The sequence below is a fragment of the Aegilops tauschii genome, chromosome 3, assembly GCF_002575655.3.
Source record: "Aegilops tauschii subsp. strangulata cultivar AL8/78 chromosome 3, Aet v6.0, whole genome shotgun sequence".
Taxonomy (NCBI): Eukaryota; Viridiplantae; Streptophyta; class Magnoliopsida; order Poales; family Poaceae; genus Aegilops; species Aegilops tauschii.
In genome coordinates, this window is record NC_053037.3 from 619,041,494 (window position 1) to 619,058,014 (window position 16,521).

The window sequence follows — 16,521 nt, forward strand, 5'->3', positions numbered from 1 at the left end:
AAATCACTTTAGGAGAAGCTACTAAACTCCTAGATAATATTATGGTTAATTATTCTCAATGGCACACTGAAAGATCTACTAATAAAAAAGTGCATGCGATAGAAGAAATTAATGTTTTGAGTGGAAAGATGGATGAACTTATGAAATTATTTGCTACTAAGAGTGTTTCCTAATGATATGCCTTTGTCTACTTTGATTGAGAATAATAATGAATCTATGGATGTGAATTTTGTTGGTAGGAATAATTTTGGTAACAACGCGTATAGAGGAAACTTTAATCCTAGGCCTTATCCTAGTAATTCCTCTAATAATTATGGTAATTCCTACAAAAATTCGTATGGAAACTTTAATAAGATGCCCTCTGAATTTGAGACTAGTGTTAAGGAATTTATGAATTCACAAAAGAATTTCAATGCTTTGCTTGAAGAAAAATTGCTTAATGTTGATGAATTGGCTAGGAACGTTGATAGAATTTCTCTTGATGTTGGTTCTTTGAAACTTAGATCTATTCCACCTAAGCATGATATCAATGAGTCTCTCAAAGCCATGAGAATTTCCATTGAGGAGTGCAAGGAAAGAACCGCTAGGATGCGTGCTAAGAAAGATTGCTTTATAAGAGCGTGTTCTCCTAATTTTTATGAAAACAAAGATGAAGATCTAAAAGTTATTGATGTGTCCCCTATTAAATATTTGTTTTGCAATATGAATCTTGATAATGCTAGGACTGAATATGATCCACCTTTACCTAGAAGGCGTTCATAAAATTCGGAGTTTTTAGATCTTGATGCTAAAATTGACAAAAGTGGGATTGAAGAGAACAAAACCCTAGATATTAATAAACCCACTATTTTGGATTTCAAAGAATTTAATTATGATAATTGCTCTTTGATAGATTGTATTTCCTTGTTGCAATCCGTGCTAAATTCTCCTCATGCTTATAGTCAAAATAAAGCTTTTACCAAACATATCGTTGATGCCTTGATGCAATCTTATGAAGAAAAGCTTGAGTTGGAAGTTTCTATCACTAGAAAACTTTATGATGAGTGGGAACCTACTATTAAAATTAAGATTAAAGATCATGAATACTATGCTTTGTGTGATTTGGGTGCTAGTGTTTCCACGATTCCAAAAACTTTGTGCGATTTGCTAGGTTTCCGTGATTTTGAGGACTGCTCTTTAAACTTGCACCTTGCGGATTCCACTATTAAGAAACCTATGGGAAGAATTAATGATGTTCTTATTGTTGCAAATAGGAACTATGTTCCCGTAGATTTTATCGTTCTTGACATAGATTGCAATCCTTCATGTCCTATTATTCTTGGTAGACCTTTCCTTAGAACGATTGGTGCAATTATTGATATGAAGGAAGGGAATATTAGATTCCAAATTCCATTAAAGAAAGGCATGGAACACTTCCCTAGGAAGAAAATAAAGTTACCATATGAGTCTATCATGAGAGCCAATTATGGATTGCCTACCAAAGATGGCAATACCTAGATCTATCCTTGCTATTATGCCTAGCTAGGGGCGTTAAACGATAGCGCTTGTTGGGAGGCTACCCAATATTTTTTTTGCCTTTTGCTTCTGTTTAGGAATAAATATTTGTTCTAGCCTCTGGTTAGATGTGTTTTTATGTTTTAATTAGTGTTTGTGCCAAGTTAAACCTATAGGATCTTCTTGGATGATAGTTATTTGATCTTGCAGAAAATTCCAGAAATTTCTGTTCATGAAAATAATTGTTAAAAATCACCAGGACGTGATAAAATATTGATTACAATTGCTGCTGATCAATAATTTTTTTTTCTAGGTCTTCCTTTTTTGGCTGATTTTTTGGAGTTCCAGAAGTTTTCGTTAGTTACAGATTGCTACAGACTGTTCTGTTTTTGACAGATTCTGTTTTTCGTGTGTTGTTTGCTTAGTTTGATGAATCTATGGCTAGTAAAATAGTTTATAAACCATAGAGAAGTTGGAATACAGTAGGTTTAACACCAATATAAATAAATAATGAGTTCATTACAGTACCTTGAAGTGGTCTTTTGTTTTCTTTCGCTAACGGAGCTCACGAGATTTTCTGCTGAGTTTTGTGTTGTGAAGTTTTCAAGTTTTGGGTGAAAGATTTGATGGATTATGGAACAAGGAGTGGAAAGAGCCTAAGCTTGGGGATGCCCATGGAACCCCCAAGATAATCTAAGGACACCTAAAAGCCCAAGCTTGGGGATACCCCGGAAGGCGTCCCCTCTTTCGTCTACTTCCATCGGTAACTTTACTTGGAGCTATATTTTTATTCACCACATGATATGTGTTTTGCTTGGAGCGTCTTGTATGATTTGAGTCTTTGCTTTTTAGTTTACCAGAATCATCTTTGCTGTACACACCTTTTGAGAGAGACACACATGATTCGGAAATTATTAGAATACTCTATGTGCTTCACTTATATCTTTTGAGTTATATAGTTTTTGCTCTAGTACTTCACTTATATCTTTTAGAGCACGGTGGTGGATTTGTTTTATAGAAACAATTGATCTCTCGTGCTTCACTTAGATTATTTTGGAGTCTTAAATAGCATGGTAATTTGCTTTAAAAAAATCCTAATATGCTAGGTATTCAAGATTAGTAAAAACTTTCTTATGAGTGTTTTGAATACTAAGAGAAGTTTGATGCTTGATGATTGTTTTGAGACATGGAGGTAGTGATATTAAACTTGTGCTAGTTGAGTAGTTGTGAATTTGAGAAATACTTGTGTTGAAGTTTGCAAGTCCCGTAGCATGCACGTATGGTAAACGTTATGTAACAAATTTGAAACATGACGTGTTCTTTGATTGTCCTCCTTATGAGTGGCGGTCGGGGACGAGCGATGGTCTTTTCCTACCAATCTATCCCCCTAGGAGCATGCGCGTAGTGCTTGGTTTTTGATGACTTGTTGATTTTTGCAATAATTATGTGAGTTCTTTATGACTAATGTTGAGTCCATGGATTATACACACTCTCACCTTTCCACCATTGCTAGCCTCTTCGGTACCGTGCATTGCCCTTTCTCACATTGAGAGTTGGTGCAAACTTCGCCGGTGCATCCAAACCCCGTGATATGATACGCTCTTTCACACATAAACCTCCTTATATCTTCCTCAAAACAGCCACCATACCTACCTATTATGGTATTTCCATAGCCATTCCGAGATATATTGCCATGCAACTTTCCACCATTCCGTTTATCATGACACGTTCATCATTGTCATATTGCTTTGCATGATGATGTAGTTGACATAGTATTTGTGGCAAAGCCACCATTCATAATTCTTTCATTCATGTCACTCTTGGTTCATTGCATATCCCGGTACACCGCCGGAGGCATTCATATAGAGTCATACTTTGTTCTAGTATCGAGTTGTAAATAAATAGAAGTGTGATGATCATCATTTTCTAGAGCATTGTCCCAAGTGAGGAATAAAAAAAGAGAAAGGCCATATAAAAAAGAGAAGGCCCAAAAAATGAGAGAAAAAGAGAGAAGGGACAATGTTACTATCCTTTTACCACACTTGTGCTTCAAAGTAGCACCATAATCTTCATAATAGAGAGTCTCTTGTTTTGTCACTTTCATATACTAGTGGGAATTTTTCATTATAGCACTTGGCTTGTATATTTCAATAATGGGCCTCCTCAAGTGCCCTAGGTCTTCGTGAGCAAGCAAGTTGGATGCACACACCAACTTAGTTTCTTTTGTTGAGTTTTCATATGTTTATAGCTCTAGTGCATCCGTTGCATGGCAATCCCTATTCCTTGCATTAACATCAATCGATGGGCATCTCCATAGCTCATTGATTAGCCTCGTTGATGTGAGACCTTCTCCTTTTTTGTCTTCTCCACATAACCCCCATCATCATATTCTATTCCACCCAAAGTGCTATGTACATGGCTCACGCTCATGTATTGCGTGAAGGTTGAAAAAGTTTGAGATTACTAAAGTATGAAACAATTGCTTGGCTTGTCATCGGGGTTGTGCATGATGAGAGCATTCTTGTGTGACGAAAATGGAGCATGAATAAACTATATGATTTTGTAGGGATGAACTTTCTTTGGCCATGTTATTTTGAGAGGACATAATTGCTTAGTTAGTATGCTTGAAGTATTATTACTTTTATGTCAATATGAACTTTTATCTTGAATCTTTTGGATCTGAATATGCATACCACAATTAAGAAGAATTACATTAGAATTATGTCAAGTAGCATTCCACATAAAAATTCTGTTTTTATCATTTGCCTACTCGAGGACGAGTAGGAATTAAGCTTGGGGATGCTTGATACGTCTCCAACGTATCTATATTTTTTTACTGCTCCATGCTATATTATCTTCTGTTTTGGACATTATTGGGCTTTATTATTCAATTTTATATTATTTTTGGGACTAACCTATTAACCGGAGGCCCAGCCCAGAATTGCTGTTTTTTGCCTATTTCAGAGTTTCGCAGAAAAAGAATATCAAACGGAGTCCAAACGGAATGAAACCTTCGGGAACGTGATTTTTGGAACGAATTTGATCCAGAGGACTTGGACCCTACGTCAAGAAAGCTACCAGGAAGCCACGAGGTAGGGGGCGCGCCTACCCCCCCGGCGCGCCCTCCACCCTCATGGGCCCCACTTTGCTCCACCGACGTACTCCTTCCTTCTATATATACCTACGTACCCCCAAACGATCAGATACGGAGCCAAAAACCTAATTCCACCGCCGCAACCTTCTGTACCCGTGAGATCCCATCTTGGGGCCTGTTCCGGAGCTCCGTCGGAGGGGGCATCGATCACGGAGGGCTTCTACATCAACACCATAGCCTCTCCAATGAAGTGTGAGTAGTTTACCTCAGACCTTCGGGTCCATAATTATTAGCTAGATGGCTTCTTCTCTCTTTTTGGATCTCAATACAATGTTCTCCCCCTCTCTTGTGGAGATCTATTCGATGTAATCTTCTTTTGCGGTGTGTTTGTTGAGACCGATGAATTGTTGGTTTATGATCAAGTTTATCTATGAACAATATTTGAATCTTCTGAATTCTTTTATGTATGATTGGTTATCTTTACAAGTCTCTTCGAATTATCAGTTTGGTTGGGCCTACTAGATTGATCTTTCTTGCAATGGGAGAAGTGCTTAGCTTTGGGTTCAATCTTGCGGTGTCCTTTCCCAGTGACAGTAGGGGCAGCAAGGCACATATAGTATTTTTGCCATCGAGGATAACAACATGGGGTTTTTATCATATTGCATGAATTTATCCCTCTACATCATGTCATCTTGCTTAAAGCGTTACTCTGTTCTTATGAACTTAATACTCTTGATGCATTCTGGATAGCGGTCGATGTGTGGAGTAATAGTAGTAGATGCAGGCAGGAGTCGGTCTACTTGTTTCGGACGTGATGCCTATATACATGATCATACCTAGATATTCTCATAAATATGCTCAATTCTGTTAATTTCTCAACAGTAATTTGTTCACCCACCGTAAAATACTTATGCTTTTGAGAGAAGCCACTAGTGAAACCTATGCCCCCCGGGTCTATTTTCCATCATATTCACCTTCCAACAACAAGCTATTTCTTTTGCCGTTTTTATTTTACTTTCTTTACTTTGCATCTTTATCATAAAAATACCAAAAATATTATCCTATCATATCTATTAGATCTCACTGCCGTAAGTGACCGTGTAGGGATTGACAACCCCTTATCGCGTTGGTTGCGAGGATTTATTTGTTTGTGTAGGTGCGAGGGACTCACGCGTAGCCTCCTACTGGATTGATACATTGGTTCTCAAAAATTGAGGAAAATATTTACGCTACTTTGCTGCATCACCCTTTCCTCTTCAAGGGAAAACCAACGCAGTGCTCAAGAGGTAGCACGTCGCCGCCCCCGGTCCGAGCTGCTCCTCTACCTCGCCACGCAGAAGACAACGAAGCCACGCCGGGGATCGACCTGCTAAGACCCAGATGGGGCCAGCAGGGCCCAGATCTGAGCTCAGGACGCGCCGCCGGCCACCCCGCGCCAGCACGCCGCCCTGCCACCAAGGAGTAGCACTGCCACCACGTACGCCACCGGCCACCCCACCGGGTCACCGGACCGGGGTGGGAGGACGCACGCGGGAAGAGGAGATCCTGCTGCCAGTGACAGTAGGGGAGAGGAGGAGGGAAGAGAGGCCGAGGGAGCCACCCCGGCCGCCTGTCGGAGAGGCAGCGCGAGGACAGAAAGAGGGAAGGGGAAGGAAGGGCGGGGGAAGGGGGGCCCGGATCCAATCCGCTAGCCATCGAGGGCCGACGGATCCCGCCGGAGACGGGCTAGGGAGGTGGTGGCGGCGATGGTTTCGTGGGGAGGGAGAGTCGCGAGAGCCCGAGCTCGTCTATATGGATAGCCTCAAAACCTCCATTCCACCTCCTTTCCCAGATACTCTTCCACAAGGGTTGGATAGACAGGATTGAAAACATAAAATTATCTTTTCCACGCATTGGGTTGTTAGCAGATCTGCTCCGGAGAGACCTGTACCGTTCACCAGAAAGCCCACGAAGAGGCCTTTAGCTGAAAGGCTACACTGGTCGGCGGAAGAGCGAATGCACAATTAGCACTAGGGGTCGCCTGAGGTCATCTCATGAAGTGGGCGACGGAGTGGCTCGCCAAGGTCACATGTGGCGGAATCAATGGGGACGCGTGGTACTGTCAATGGGGTCAGGGCGGCGTCACCGAGATTGTCGGTCGATTCCCTGGGGTAGAACCGGATGCGACACAGGGTACCGTCGATGAGGTCAGTGCATCACTCGGCAGGGGTGGTTGACCATCTTGCATGGCAGCGTTGCTGCACTCGCCAGATCACTCTCGATCGAGGATGGTTGGGCTAATGGATATAGGCTGCTGGTGGATTTTCTATTTTGATTAGGGTGAATTGTCCGTTACTGATGGCAGAAGGGGAAGCGAACAGAGGATGTACGCGGGAACCGGGCCTTTAAAGAATATTTTCTCTACTAGGGTTGATGTGGCAACTTGTGGTCGGGCTCTCCAGTAACCCGGTAACTGAACAATGGTGTGGCAACTTGTGGTCCGGCTCTCCAGTAACCCGGTAACTGAACAATGATGTGGCAGGGCCGCTGAGATGGATAGATTGCATGTCAAGAGAAATAACATAGTGAAGATGTGCTATTTAGGTATTATATATTGGAGATGACCATGTGTCTGTCTGTCCACTCTGCTTTCTGGTTGGCACGCTCAACATTTCTGCATTCATGGATTGTTTCCACATCTTCTTGATAGGCCCTGAACTGAATCAGGTAGGAAGAACCTGCAGTGTAGTACTATGCACACCCTATCTGCCGTCCATTCTCCACCTCATCTGATAGAGTTAGGCACCCGGCCCGTTCAGGAATTTTTTTAAACACAATATAGATGCAAGCAAAAAATGGATTACGCATATCACCTGGGGTTGGGATCATGGGCTGGCATAGACGTGGCGCTCCCAGCGGTCGTTGCTGACAGCCTCCTGCATACAAAGGCATCCTCTAGAGGATCGCCGTTCGTGACCAAGGCCATTATTCCAGCTCCCGGGAGGGCAGCATTGAGCTCGTCGGAGGGGACGATGAGACCGTGCCCAAGCCCAAGAGTGCCACATCCAACCAAGCCCAGGAGCTCTGCTCTGTTCTTCCGATGAAGATGACTAAACTGAAACTTTCTCTCTCTGAAAAAGACTAAACTGAAGCTGCACAATCATAAGACATCCAAACAACCGCGGTGTCGGTGCCTGATCATAGTCTATTTGACACAAGGGGTGTGAATCAACGGCAACAGATGGATCAATGAATGATCTGCCTACCATGCGTCAATTTCGTTCTATATTACGTTTGCCATATTTCGGCAGAATATCCAACCATCTTTTAAGAATTCAGATAGACTACCGCTTGAGTTGGACCGATTCCTCTAGAGGGTCTTTGATTTTTTTTCTTTCGGTGCATAGTTGCAATGTTAACTGCATGGCTGCAAGTCTACAAAACTACAACCCAAAAACTGGGATCAAATATTCCTTTCACGTATAACTATCCGTTCCTTCTGTGCATGATTTCCCAGTGTAAACATTCCACACTAAGAGCATCTCCAGCCGCGGCCCCAACAAGGCCCCCCAGGCGATTTTCCGGCCGTCTGCATCAAAAAATCAGCCCAGTTGCGCCCCCAAGGGCCCAGTTTTCGCCGGCTCGGGCCGAAATTGGCTCCAGCGGACCCAGGCCGAACCCCGCGCGCTGCGGGGCGCTTGGAGGCGCCGGCCGAGTCGTTTTTGGCGCGAAAATCGGCGGGCCCTCCTAGGCAGCGACTCGGCTCTTCTCGCCGCTTCGTCATCCTCATCGCCTCGGTTCCCGCGGCGGAATCAATGCCAAAGCTGCCGCGCGCTGCCGCGCCGGTCAGCCTCCTCCATTGATGCCTCACGGGCGGCGTGATACGTCTCTGTCGTATATACTTTTCCAAACACTTTTGCCCTTGTTTTGGATTCTAACTTGCATGATTTGAATGGAACTAACCCGGACTGACGTTGTTTTCAGCAGAATTGCCATGGTGTTATCTTTGTGCAGAAACAAAAGTTCTCGGAATGACCTGAAACTTCACGGAGATTATTTTTTGGAAATAATAAAAAATACTGGCGAAAGAATCAAGTCCAGGGGGCCCACAACCTTTCCACGAGGGTGGGAGGCGCGCCTGCACCCCTGCCTCGTGGGCCCCCTGGTGCTCCACCGACCTCAACTCCAACTCCATATATTCATGTTCGGGGAGAAAAATTCAGAGAAAAAGATTCATCGCGTTTTACGATACGGAGCCGCCGCCAAGCCCTAAACTCTCTCGGGAGGGCTGATCTGGAGTCCGTTCGGGGCTCCGGAGAGGCGAATCCGTCGCCATCGTCATCATCAACCATCCTCCATCACCAATTCCATGATGCTCACCGCTGTGCGTGAGTAATTCCATCGTAGGCATGCTGGACGGTGATGGGTTGGACGAGATTTATCATGTAATCGAGTTAGTTTTGTTAGAGTTTGATCCATAGTATCCACTATGTTCTGAGATTGATGTTGCTATGACTTTGCTATGCTTAATGCTTGTCACTAGGGCCCGAGTGCCATGATTTCAGATCTGAACCTATTATGTTTTCTTGAATATATGTGAGTTATTGATCCTATCTTGCAAGTCTATAGTCACCTACTATGTGTTATGATCCGGCAACACCAAAGTGACAATAATCTGAACCACTCCCGGTGACGACCGTAGTTTGAGGAGTTCATGTGTTCACTATGTGTTAATTCTTTGGTCCGGTACTCTATTAAAAGGAGGTCTTAATATCCCTTAGTTTCCATTAGGACCCCGCTGTCACGGGAGGGTAGGACAAAAGATGTCATGCAAGTTCTTTTCCATAAGCACGTATTACTATATTCGGAATACACGCCTACATTACATTGATGAATTGGAGCTAGTTCTGTGTCACCCTATGTTATGACTGTTACATGATGAACTGCATCCGGCATAATTCTCCATCACCGATCCAATGCCTACGAGCTTTTCACATATTGTTCTTCGCTTAGTTACTTTACCGTTGCTACTGTTACAATCACTACAATACTGCTATCGTTACTTTTTCCAGTGCTACCGTTACTATCATACTACTTTCTTGCTGCAGATACTAAATTATCCAGATGTGGTTGAATTGACAACTCAATTGCTAATACTTGAGAATATTCTTTGGCTCCCCTTGTGTCGAATCAATAAATTTGGGTTGAATACTCTACCCTCGAAAACTGTTGCGATCCCCTATACTTGTGGGTTATCAAGACTATTTTTTGGCGCCGTAGCCGGGGAGCATAGCTCTATTCTTTGAGTTACTTGGGATTCATATCTGCTGGTCACTATGAGGAACTTGAAAGACGAGATAACTAAAATTTATCCCTCAACTACGAGGGGAGGTAAGGAACTGCCATCTAGCTCTGCACTTCATTCACCTTCTATTTTCAGTATGCTTGCGACACCTAAACCTGCTTCTGCTATTAATTCTGATATGTCACATATTATTGATGATGCCACTTCTGCTATGCATGATACTTATGATGAAACTACTTCTATGCTTGATACTACTGTGCCACTTGGTGAATTTCTTGATGAACAACTTGCTAGGGCTAGAGAGAATGAAATTATTGAACCTGCTAATATTGATGAAAGTGATGATGAAGATTCTCCCCCTAGATATGAATTGCCTGTTGTGCCTAAGGGTTATGTTATGGATGAAGAAACTGCTAGAGACTTTCTTGCTTGCAATGATAGAAGTGATCTTAAGAAATTATTAGCTAAGCTAAAACGAAAAACTTTGACTGCTAGAATGAAATATGATCCTGCTTATGCTACTTCTCCTATCTTTGTTACTAATAAGGATTATGAATTCTCTGTCGACCCTGATATAATTATTTTGGTTGAATCTGATCCTTTCTATGGCTTTGAATCTGAAACTGTTGTGGCACATCTTACTAAATTAAATGATATAGCCACCCTGTTCACTAATGATGAGAAAACTCGCTACTATTATATCCTTAAAAATATTTCCGTTCTCATTAAAGGGTGATGCTAAGATATGGTTTAATTCTCTTGATCCTGGTTGTGTGCGTAGTCCCCAGGATATGATTTATTACTTCTCTGCTAAATATTTCCTTGCTCATAAGAAACAAGCTGGTTTAAGGGATATATATAATTTTGTGCAAATTGAAGAAGAGAGTTTCCCACAAGCTTGGGGGAGGCTTCTCCAATTACTTAATGCTTTGCCTGATCATCCTCTCAAGAAAAATGAAATACTTGATATCTTTTATAATGGACTAGCCGATGCTTCCAGAGACCACCTGGATAGTTGTGCTGGTTGTGTTTTCAGGGAAAGAACACTAGATGAAGCTGAAATTCTATTGAATAATATGTTGACCAATGAAAATAATTGGACACTTCCAGAACCAACTCCTAAGCCAACTCCGAAGAAAAGGGGTATTCTATTTCTCAGTCCTGAAGATATGCAAGAGGCAAAGAAATCTATGAAGGAGAAAGGTATAAAAGCTGAAGATGTTAAGAATTTACCTCCTGTTGAAGAAATACATGGTCTTAATTCACTGCCTGTTGAAGAAATACATGGTTTTAATCCATCACCTATTAAGGAAACACATGGTTTTGATAACCCGACAGAGGTAGTAAAGGTAAATTCTCTCTATACACATGATAAAGCTGAAATCCCTCCTACTAAGTTTGCTAGCCAATGTTTCGATGAGTTTGATAACTTTATGGTTAAGCAAGAGAACTTTCGATGCTTATTTTGGTAGAGAATTAAAACGCAATGCTTATATGATTGAACACTTGAGTGATTATATGTCTAGAGTTAAAGGTGGACTTAAACTCATTAGTAAACATGCTTCTATGGTTACCACTCAAGTAGAACAAGTACTTAAAGCCCAGAATGATTTGCTCAATGAATTGAATAGTAAGAATAATGATTTTGCTATTAGAGTGGCTACTAGAACTGGTAAAATGACTCAGGAACCTTTGTATCCTGAAGGCCACCCTAAGAGAATTGAGCAGGATTCTCATAGAAATAATGTTGATACAACTACTCCTTCTAAAAGGAAGAAAAAGAAAAATGATAGGACTTTGCATGCTTCTAGTGAACATGTTGTTGACACACCTGAGAATCCCAATGATATTTCTATTTCTGATGCTGAAACACAATCTGGTAATGAACATGAACCTAGTGATAATGTTAATGATGATGTTCATGTTGATGCTCAACCTAGCAATGATAATGATGTAGAAATTGAACCTGCTGTTGATCTTGATAACCCACAATCAAAAAATCAACGTTATGATAAGAAAGACTATGTTGCTAGGAAGCATGGTAAAGAAAAAGAGCCATGGGTTCAGAAACCCATGCCTTTTCCTCCCAAACCATCCAAGAAAAAGGATGATGAGGCTAGACCTATCTTTTTGCGTATGCGTTTGACTGATATGCTCAAAATGAATCCTTATGCTAAGTATATGAAAGATATTGTTACAAATAAAAGAAAGATACCAGAAGATAAAATTTCCACCATGCTTGATAATTATACTTTTAAGGGTGGAATACCTAAGAAACTTGGAGATCCAGGAGTACCGACTATACCATGCTCCATTAAAAGAAACTCTATTAGAACTGCTTTACGTGGTCTTGGAGCCGGTGTTAGTGTTATGCCTCTCTCTTTATATCGTAGACTTGATTTGAATAAGTTCACACCTACTGAAATATCTTTGCAAATGGCCGATAAATCAACTGCTATACCTGTCGGCATTTGTGAGGATGTGCCTGTTGTAGTTGCAAACGTTACTATTTTAACGGACTTTGTTATTCTTGATATTCCCGAGGACGATAGTATGTCTATTATTCTTGGAAGACCCTTTTTGAATACTGCAAGGGCTGTTATTGATTGCAACAAAGGCAATGCCACTTTTCATGTTAATGGTAATGAGCATACGGTACACTTTCCGAGGAAACAACCTCAAGTTCATAGTATAAACTCCATTGGAAAAATTCCATCGATTATTGTTGGAGGTTTTGAATTTCCTCTTCCTACTGTCAAGAAGAAATATGATATTCTTATTGTTGGGGACGTGCATATCCCCGTTGAGGTAACTTAGTATTATTCGAAATTTCTCCGGTTTCATGTGATTCGGAGTGAGTTTGTTAACAAGACCTGACCAACCTGGTTAGTGGAGTCCTTTTGATGAGCATGAGATGGATGAAGTTAGAAAGCACAACCTTCTGTACCCTCTTTTTACCTCCTGTTATTTAGTTGAGATAAAGCAAAAAAAGTATATTATGTCAGTTATCTGAATTATCCGTGCAATAAAAATACCTCGAAAATAAAAGTTCTCCAAATGTCCCGAAATTGAAATATGATTTTTTCTGAAATATTTGAGAATATGTGGCACTGAGAACACAGCAGGGGAGCAAGCACCTGGCCACGAAGGTCAAGGGCGCGCCCACCCTTACAGGGCGCGCCCCCTGCCTCATGGGCCCATGGTGGCTCCCCTCCACTTATTCCTGCACCCACACACTCCTTCCTCCCAAAAAAATCACCAACAAGCTCAAGCACGAGTTCTAGCTCATTTTGCTGCAATTTTCGATCTCCCAGCTCAAAGCACCTCTCACAAACTGCTTTGGGGGATTGTTCCTCGGTATGTGACTCCTCCAATGGTCCAATTAGTTTTTGTTCTAGTGCTTTATTCATTGCAAATTTTTGCTGCCTAGGTGACCATGTTCTTGAGCTTGCATGTCAAATTTATATGGTTCCAAGTAGTTCTAATGCATGGTATAGTCTCTAGACACTTGTGGGAGTAGTTGCTATCAATTTTGTTGTGTTTGGTTCACTTTTATTTGAAGTTACTAAAAATTTCAGAAATTTTCAGAAAATGATGAAGAGATTGTTTAGGGGCTCTTCGAGCCAAAGCTCGAAGGATAAGCAGAGTGAAGAAGAAGAGAGGTCCAAATATAATATGCCTCGCACCGCGGAGGTTCGACCGTGTGAATGGCCTTGTGATGATTTCTTGAGAGCAGTCGGGACTTATGACGATTTTTATGAGTTGGCTGAGAATGCAGGCCTCACCGACTTCCTCCACGATAGTCTGATTACCAGTGGGATCCGGAGGTGATTGCCAACCAGTGGCAATCCGAGCCTTCTTCACAGTACAACCCTAGTTACAACTTTGGATATCCGCCAGGCCATCTGTGGCAGTAGACCAACTTAGGCCAAAAGCCTAAGCTTGGGGGAGTACGTATTTCTCACCGACATTACATTTATGTTCACACACTCATGCTAGTGATCGGTGCTCATATTTTTCATTGTACTATCCATGCTAGTTTATTTCCTTTTTATGCTTTCTTCTTGTGTGTTTGAAAAAAGCTTAAGAAAAACATAAAAAAAATTGTAACTTTTAGCTAGTTTACTTTCTTGCTTGTAGTAGTAGTAATTAAAAAGAAAACCCAAAAATATTTCATGTTCTTCTTTTGCTTGTTGGGAGCTTTCCCCTGTAAATAGTTTTATTTTTTTTCTTTTCTTTGGGGGTCGATAGGAGAAGACCATGATGAAATTGTTAAAGTGACTCTTATATGCATTATTGTTGATTTAACCAAGAGCCCATATTGCCTTGTCTTCTCCTGTTTATTGAATGCTTGCAGATTCCAGCTTAGTCCAATGCACGTGCACTATTATTATTATACACACCGTTCGGTCGTGCGAGTGAAAGGCAATTATGACGATATATGATGGACTGATTGAGATGAGAGAAGCTGGTATGAACTCGACCTCTCTTGTTTTTGTAAATATGATTAGTCCATCGTTCCTGATTCAGCCTATTATGAATAAACATGTTTGCAATGACAATTAGAGATTATAGTTGCTTATGCCATGCTTAATTAGCTAGGAGCTTATAATGGTTTACCTTCCATGCCAACATACTATTAAAATGGTTGTGATGTGGTATGATGGGGTGGTATCCTCTTTTGAATGATTCGAGTGGCTTGACTTGGCACATGTTCACACATGTAGTTGAAACAAAATCAACATAACCTTCACGATATTTATGTTCATGGTGGATTATATCCTACTCATGCTTGCACTCAATGTTTATCAATTTTAATGCATGTTCATGACTGTTGTCGCTCTCTAGTTGGTCGCTTCCCAGTCTTTTGCTAGCCTTCACTTGTACTAAGCGGGAATACTGCTTGTAAATCCAATACCTTAAACCCCAAAGTTATCCCATATGAGTCCACTATACCTTCCTATATGCGGTATCTACCTGCCGTTCCAAGTAAATTTGTATGTGCCAAACTCCAAACCTTCAAATGAAATTCTACTTTGTATGCTCGAATAGCTCATGTATCAACTAGGGTTGTCCGTATCTGCCATGTTAGGCGGGTTATTCTCATGAGGAGTGGACTCCGCACCTCATTCATGAGAAAATGGCTGGTCACCGGGATGCCCAGTCCCATGCTTTAAGCAAATCAAATCGAAATAATTGCAAACAAAACTCCCCCGGGACTGTTGTTAGTTGGAGGCACTCTTTGTTTCGTGCAAGCCATGGATTGATGCTTGTTGGTGGAGGGGCAGTATAAACTTTACCACTCAGCTTGGGAACCGCCTATAATGTGTGTAGCATGGAAGATATCGCCATCTCTTGGTTGTTATATTGACAATGAAAGTATGCCGCTCAAAATATTATTTATCTCTATTTCAAAACCGAGCTCAAGCACCTCTACAAATCCCTGCTTTGCATTCATTACTATTAATTTATATTGGGTATGACTATGACTGGATCTCTTTTACCATGAATTACAATGTCTAGTCAGTCCTTGATCTTTAAAGGTGCTCTGCATTTATGTTTTGCGGTCTCAGAAAGGGCTAGCGAGATACCATCTTGTTATATGATATCATGATTGTTTTGAGTGAGTGTTGTCATCCGAGATTTATTATTATTTCTCGCTAATTAATTATGCCATTGACATGAGTAAACATGAGACATAAGTGTTATTGTGAATATGGTTAGTCATAATCTTTGCTGAAAACTTGAATGCTGGCTTTACATATTTACAACAACAAGAACAAACAGAGTTTGTAAAAGTTTTTCTTTATCACTTTCAGTTTGTCAACTGAATTGCTTGAGGACAAGCAAAGGTTTAAGCTTGGGGGAGTTGATACGTCTCCGTCGTATCTACTTTTCCAAACACTTTTGCCCTTGTTTTGGACTCTAACTTGCATGATTTGAATGGAACTAACCCGGACTAACGCTGTTTTCAGCAGAATTGCCATGGTGTTATCTTTGTGCAGAAACAAAAGTTCTCGGAATGACCTGAAACTTCACGAAGATTATTTTTGGAAATAATAAAAAATATTGGCGAAAGAATCAAGGCCAGGGGTCCCACAACCTTTCCACGAGGGTGGGAGGCGCGCCTGCCCCCCTGGGCGCGCCCCCTGCCTCGTGGGCCCCCTGGTGCTCCACCGACTTCAACTCCAACTCCATATATTCATGTTCAGGGAGAAAAAATAGAGAAAAAGATTCATCGCCTTTTACGATACGGAGCCGACGCCAAGCCCTAAACTCTCTCGGGAGGGCTGATCTGGAGTCCGTTGGGGGCTCCGGAGAGGGGAATCCGTCGCCATCGTCATCATCAACCATCCTCCATCACCAATTTCATGACGCTCACCGCCGTGCGTGAGTAATTCCATCGTAGGCTTGCTGGACGGTGATGGGTTGGATGAGATTTATCATGTAATCGAGTTAGTTTTGTTAGGGTTTGATCCCTAGTATCCACTATGTTCTGAGATTGATGTTGCTATGACTTTGCTATGCTTAATGCTTGTCACTAGGGCCCGAGTGCCATGATTTCAGATCTGAACCTATTATGTTTTCATGAATATATGTGAGTTCTTGATCCTATCTTGCAAGTCTATCGTCACCTACTATGTGTTAT